This window comes from Penaeus vannamei, chromosome 9 (genome assembly GCF_042767895.1).
Source record: "Penaeus vannamei isolate JL-2024 chromosome 9, ASM4276789v1, whole genome shotgun sequence".
NCBI lineage: Eukaryota > Metazoa > Arthropoda > Malacostraca > Decapoda > Penaeidae > Penaeus > Penaeus vannamei.
This window is the reverse complement of record NC_091557.1, coordinates 16,379,846-16,387,345: the sequence shown is the minus strand read 5'-3', so window position 1 is coordinate 16,387,345 and position 7,500 is coordinate 16,379,846.

Here is a 7,500-nt window from a genome sequence, read left to right as displayed (position 1 = left end):
GTGGATGATGATCTCACTATACATCGTGAATTGTGTATACTAGTTAAATCACACCAGTATGAGGGGTAGAAAGCCATGCATAATTTCACGAATAGATTATGCATTGTGCTTCGTTTTGTAATATGGCAGTTCTAGATGGTGAATTGGATACAAACACGTGGCTGGACGGATTACACACAATTTTCGATAACCTTACTATTCCTGCACATTGCAATCTGAGTGCCCTGCAGAATTATGCAACGCATCATGCCCCGATTTATGAGCAGATGAATATTTTCCGTCCATCTGCTCGCTGCCAGAAAGCGACGAAAAAGCGCATTCTTTCTGCCGGTCAACGGGCGGTCACTGCGCCTTGTCGAGGAGCAGCAGGAAGAGCGGCCCGGACGGCGACAGGCGATCTTAACTGCGCTCTCAAACAGATGTCAGAAACTTGGGCGCAATTCATTACCAAGTCGGCAAGTTGCGCCCCCAGCAGCGTCCTGTGTCTGATATTCGGCCCCACCTAGTTGCTGATTAATTTAATACTGAATTAACTTTGGTCTAGAGTAAATAGGTTTCAAGATCCGGCGGCAGAGCGGCGGGCATCTCCGTGTCTTCCGTCTCGCCTCGACGCTGGCGGAGCGATTGTATGTGCGCCATAACAACGGCGTCTTGGGCTGTCTTACGTGGACGCAGCGGGGGGCCTCCTGGGGGGCCGGAGAACGGAAGTTCGAGCGGAGGTTTCAGGGATCGCACCGGCCTCGAGCTGATTGGAGCTGCCTTATATTAACTCGTTTAACTTGTACAGCATCCATTAATAACTTCCCAACAGTATCAGTCAGTTGTGACTTCCGGTTGTCACAGATGCTTCTCTGACTCTCATTGCTGTGTCGCTATCGGTTGTTTTTCGACTCGCGCTCCTTCGTCTTCGCCTCCACGTGCTGGTCCCAAGGCGTCGCCGTCTCTGGTGCGTCACATTTCCATCGCATTTCCAGTAGTGTCGCCTGCGTCGCCAGGCCGTCTCTGTCGCGTCACATTTCCATCGCATTTCCAGTAGTGTCGCCTCCCTCCTCTCTCTTCACACACGACCTTCGTCATCGTCCCATCAGACTCGGCTGAGGTCAATCATTTAGATATCGTGAGGTCCATCTGACACCTGCAGGCGACACCACATATATCCTCATTATCGCTGCCTTTCTCCTCACCCTCACACCCACGCTCGATTTCTTTTTTATTTTCTCGAGTGTTCCTCATTTTCTTCACTCTCTTTGCGTTTTCTCTTTTTTTGATGTTGACGAAATCGCACGAATTATTTTCATGTGTAGCTATTATTTTCGTATTTTATCTTGCCGGATTAATAGATAAAAATTTCCTTGTCCTGCGTCCCAGCCCTCGCTTACTTCCGCCCTTCCTCCCGGCATCTTCATTTTCTTCAGGTTTCTCACGTGTCTCTCTCTGCTCCCCCAATCGTCTTTGTCTCTCGCTTCTCATAACTTGCTTCTTATGTTTCTGCTTCATAATTAATTCTCCACACATCCACCTGCCTTTCAAAGCCATCGAGTGGGGCGAAATATTCTCGCTGTGGAGGCCGTGTGCGGGCGGAGGCTGCGACAGAGGATGAGGCTGTAGGGGCCAAGTGGAAGCCGTGGAGGAGGCCGCGGCGTGGCTGGAAGAGGCCTGGGAGCGGCGGAGTGGCTGGAACGCTGCTATGGCTCCACTAGTGATACGTGATTATGGCCAGAGGGTGTTGAAGTCCACAGGAAGTTTGAGGTTGGAGAGTGGAGGGCGGAGAAGAGGAAGGAGGGGGTGTGAGGGGGGGGGGGGTAGGAAGCGGGGGAAAGGGACCTGGTGATAGATGGAGTCATGTCCTCTTAGTATCCGCCTCGAGAAGAGTCACGGCTCTCCTTTGGCCGCCCCGAGCAACGCCGGTATACTTGTTATATTTTTCCGATATGAAATACATTCCGAGTATTGCCCAACACGAGTCTGGGAAGAGGCGATGTGCGAATATACGCCGTAAACATGTTAGAACGCTCGAAATACCAGCCGAAGACTCATCTGCAGAGACGAGCTTTAGGTCGCGAAATGTTAATTGTATATCGTAAGTTACTTATTTACTCGCGGGTTCAACACCCAGATAGCGAGAGTGACTAGGCCATAACAGGAGAACTTCGTTACAGTATTTAATGTGTTCGTTCCCTAGTTATATCCATTTGAGCGTGTAACAAATGCTTTAAAAATACATATGATTGGTTATGCAACCAGCGCCGTCCGGCCATAAGTCTTCGGTAATCGACGGAAATTCTCAATACGAGCGCGATAGTGTGTATGTGTGTGTGTGTGTTGCTTGTGTTTGTTTGTGACGTTGCAGGAGCAATGCCGAGTCTGATGCGCGATTAACGCCTGGACAGGCGCTGACGGAGGGGGCCTTCGCGACAACACCGAGGAAGGCTAAACAAAGGGCTCTCACGCTCACATCTCAAGCGAAGGAAGAAGGCGGCCACAATTCATTCATGATGCGCGTGTAGTACACCGCTCGTGGTACTATATGAGGGCAGCGACGTTGTCGAATTACGACTGATTCTTTTTCCCCGAAACGCTCGTGTAAAGACGTTCCCTCCGACCCTTGACGCCGGCCACCAAGTAGCACTCGAGTATGGACAGCTCCTCGACATGGGGCGTGTGTGGCGACGCCGCGCCCCATGGCGGCCGCCTTCTTCGCCCTGCAATATGCATCATGTGCCCGTCACAGGCCGGGAGGTAACACGGCCTACAAAACCTTGAATTATGAGGCGGTTGTGACGCCTTCATTCCACGCGGGGTTTGTCAGTGGTTTTTGTTGGGTGGGCGGCCGGGCTGTTTGGGGGCGAGCTGTGCGATGCGCCCGCGCCGTTGGGGGTTATAGTTATTGGCTGTAAACGGATTTCTTGAGTTTGATTCTACAGATTTTTATCAAAATTCTTCTCAGATGCGCGATGTGGATTGAGATTATACCTGATAAGATAAGATAAGATAAGATAAGATGGGTACTATTTGTAGTAAGTGGCTGATGAAATGTGAATATTGGGTTATTGTTATTTTTACATTGTAAATGATATGCTGTGCCAACAAATATATTCTAGGGAATCTTTGCGGGAATGAGTTGAAGCTAGATATGAAAATGATTGAAGAATGTGAAAAAAATGCATTAAAGGTAATAAGTGTGACACGAGAGTGATCACGACCTGAGGTCCCAGTGTCTGGGGCGACGACAGCGCAGGCGCAGTGCGCGGTGCGGCGCTGGGCTCAGGTGGAGTCTTGCAAGATGGTGGAAATGGAGCCGAGGACGGCGGCGGCGGACGGGTGTTGTTTAGGTTATGTCCGGGCTGTTGCCGTCCATCACACGGCCGCCGGTTCCACCTGTCAGGCGCGGACGCCGGCGGCGCGAGGACGTGGTCGGGCCGATCACCGCCGCGCGAATGAGCCATGAAACTCGTGATTAAACCAGCGCAGACGAGGAGGAACTGCCCGGAACGACGTGATCTGCGTGCGTATCGGGGCGTCAATCCCTTATCGGCCCGAGGGTAAACACGCCCATCATTCAGAAGCCTCACTAGGACCCTGGCGGGCTGGGGGGTGGGGGTGGGGGCAAGGAGGGGCTCGAGAAGGTGCGAGGGTCAGGAGGGGGGAAGGATGGCGAGGATTTGGCGAGCGAGGGAAGGGCGAGAGGGGGAAAGGAGAGCCACGGGCGGGGATAGGAAGTAAGAAAATAAGAAAAGGGAAGAAAACCTGGGGCGATGCAGTTAGGAGGGGGAAGAGATAGCCTTGTTCTGGGGAAATGTAGTTAGAGGGTGGGGTGGGGGCGTGGGCGAGGGGCTGGGCATAGGGAATGTCTAGTACCAAGTTTATTAAGTGGGCGGAGAGGGGAAAGAGTGGTTAGTATGGAACAAGTAGAGGGAGGTGCGTCCGTCGCCTTGTTTATTGGGCGGGGGATGGAGGGACGAGGGAAGAGGGGAGAGAGGAGAGAGAGAGAGGCGTGTGAGGGGAAATGTAAGAGATAGGTTACATGAGAACGAGGGGCTGAGGTGGGGAGAGCTTCGCGGAAAGAGGTCGTGGGAATTGATACAACTTTAGTGGAAGACGTGACAGGTAGTGCGAGGTAAACTATACTGATGAAGTGGAGGTGGGTGGACGAGCGTCGAAGGAAAGGGTGGTGGGGGGGGGGGCGACAAGGAGGCTGCAGAAGGAAGGGGGGGGGAGAAAGGGGGAAAAGAGGAAAGGTAACTAACTGCCATCATCAACAATAACACCAGCAATTTCACAATATCCTAGAATTTTTAGCTTGTCGTTGTGCCAGACTAAACATTAATTAGGCGTGGGTTGGGGTTGGGGCGGGGTGACGTAGCTGCTGGTGGGTGGGAAGGCTGGGTGTAGGTGGAGAGGCGGGTGGGCGGGTGGATGGCGTGGGGGCTTGTCGTCAGTCAAGGCAACGGCTGAGAGCAACGCCGTAAACAGACCCATAAGTCAAATCTTCAGCTTGACTGCCAATGACGTACATGTCTGCGTTGATGTATGCACATGTTTGTGTAGCTAGAGAGTGTGACGGATGTAGATGTGTGTATGTGCGTGTGTGTGACGGATGTAGTTTTGTGTACATGGCTGTGACGGGCGTGGCTGAGCGTGTGTCTACACCATCATGATCACTATTATCATTGCCCAACATCGCCATCACCGTCAGTGACATCACCGCGCCGCGCTAACTCGTTCGCCAACTTTCACATTTACATCTCTCCATGTATCATATTTACATAAGTTGTATGTTTGTGCACATGTGCGCGCATGTCAACCACGCCCGTGCGACCCTTACCTTGCATTAGGCACTGATGATGCATGGCGAGAACCAGGGTGCTCTGTGGGGGCGCTGAATGAACAGTGGATGTGCGCTTCGGAGGGAAGGGCGCCAAAAAGCATTTCAAGTCCTTATTGATGGGTTGTTTCTAAAGGCTCATGAGTATTTCCGCGCTGATGTTATGAGCCTAAAAGCAAGGCGCTGCTTGCAACACAGGTAGATCCGAACCGTAATTTCCCATTTCAAAAGGGTACGTAATAATAGGGAATCGAGGGGCGCTTTTTGTGTGGTGTGTGGAGCGTGTATGATGAATCACTGTCGCCGTTAGTCAAGGCATCTCTCTCTGGTCTTTGCCAACCTCCCACTTCCGGTGTTGCGCCACTGTGTCATAATGCCACAACTTAACTGAAGGTTACGCCAGGTGTCATGCTACCACGGCCTTCCTCAGTTTCAAATTCGGACAAAGACGCACATCGTTGTGGGGGCTTCGGGCAAGAGAGAGTGCGCGGGTGACAATTGCAGGTCGGGGTATTTATGCGGGGTGTGGGCTAGGTATCAACGGCCGCGGGTGTGTATGCAGAGCAAAGTCGCCAACAGCAGTGCAGATGCGTGTGCGTGCGTGCGTGTGAACAGGAGTGCGTTTTTCATTGTATGATCGTGTTTGAGTGGTTTGCGTGGCTATACGTCAAAGGCAAGAGTTAGTCATTAGGATAAACATATGACTACATACATCAGGTGTGGAACTCATGTGCAGGACATGTTTGTTTTCTTTTCCATGCGCTCAATATGAGGTGCTTTGAGGTATTATTGTCATTGGTATTACTATTGTTATAATCATCCTTTTCATTATTATTATTACTGCTGTTATCATTAATACCATTAATAAAAAATATAATAATGATATTAGTATTATTATTATTGTTATTTTTGTTTTAGTGTTATTATTATTGTTCTTATAATTATGATAATGATGATAATAGCAATAACAATGGTAATGATAATGATAATAATGATGATAATGATTATGCTAATAATAATGTAATAATGATATGGTAATGATGATAATGACAATAATGATAATAATGATAAGAATGACAATAATAATTAATGAAAATGATGATAATAGTTGTAGTAGTAGTAATGAAAATGATAATAATATAATTATCATTATGATAGTAATACCGACAATACTGATGATGATGATAATGATAATGATAATAAAAGTAATAATAATAATAGTAATAATAATAATAGTAATAATAATAATAGTAATAATAGTAATAGTAATAATAATGATGATAATAATAATAATAATAATGATAATAATAATAATAATATTAATAATAATAATGATGATGATGATAATAACAATAACAATAATGATAATGATAATAATGATATTTAATATTATTTTCGTAATGATTATTGTTATTATCATTATTATTGTTATTATTATTAGGATTATTCATGATAATGTTGATATTATCATCGTGCCATTCTTATTATTATTGTTTTTATTTTTGTAGTTAATTTGTTTTGTTGTTGGTATTCTTCATCTTCATATTATTATCTTTGTTATTTCTATTTTGTTATCATTATTGCTGCTGTTTTAATTATTGATATTATTGTTATTATTATTGTGATTATCATTATCATTAGTTTAACAATGATGTTATTATAATTTTTATTGCGTCTGCATATTATATTTTGTTCCCTGCTTTTGCATATTATTAAGAGCGTTTCTGATTTTGTTATGTTCATTGTTATAATTGTACCCTAAGAACATTATTTATTCCCTCGAAAGTGTGTTCTTCTTAATGAGCTTAATTTTTCAAGTGCGGCTCGAGGGCGAGGCGCACTTGGTGGCGCGCGTCGCCTTGCCCGATTGGCGGAGGCCCCGCGGGAGTGCGCTGCGATCGGAGACAGTTATTTGGTTAAACACCTGTTATGTGTCTTTAATCAAGCTGGTTAATGTTTTTCATTACTGTTTAATTGGAATTAAGTCCGGGTGACTCATTTTAGTCACTCCCGAGACGGACAAGGCGCCCGAAGACAAGGCTCCCCGCCCTCACGCCGGAAGACATGCACGCCGCCCGCGCCCGTGCATGCGACCTTCGCCGCGCCGTCCATCATCCGCCGGAAGTACTCCACGCTGTGCTCGTGCGGGTTTTATGCGGCGGCATTACAGGGATGACCCCCCCCCCCCCCCCCGCCATCACGGCGCCCGCACGCCCTTGCTCGCCATGCACTGCACGCGCGTGCGCTCACACACACACACACACACACACACACACACACACACACACACACACATACACATACACATACACACACACACACACACATACACACACACACACACACACACACACACACACACACACACACACACACACACACACACACACACACACACACAGACACACACACCTGCGCTCACTCATACTCTCACTCACGGTCGCACACAGACACCCCAGTCCGCGACGCCTCAGACAGCGCAGCCACAAGGACAGCGATCCGCCCCACACGCAGGGGGTCCGGGCATATTGCACGTTCAATATGTATTGCAAACTGCCCCTGACCATAGCTTGCAATGGGTGAAGCTGAGAACCTCCCCGCCTCGCCGTTATCTCTGTCAGATCGCTGCCGGTCTGCCGATGTGATATCTTACTGACTGACGGTGTTACGAGAGA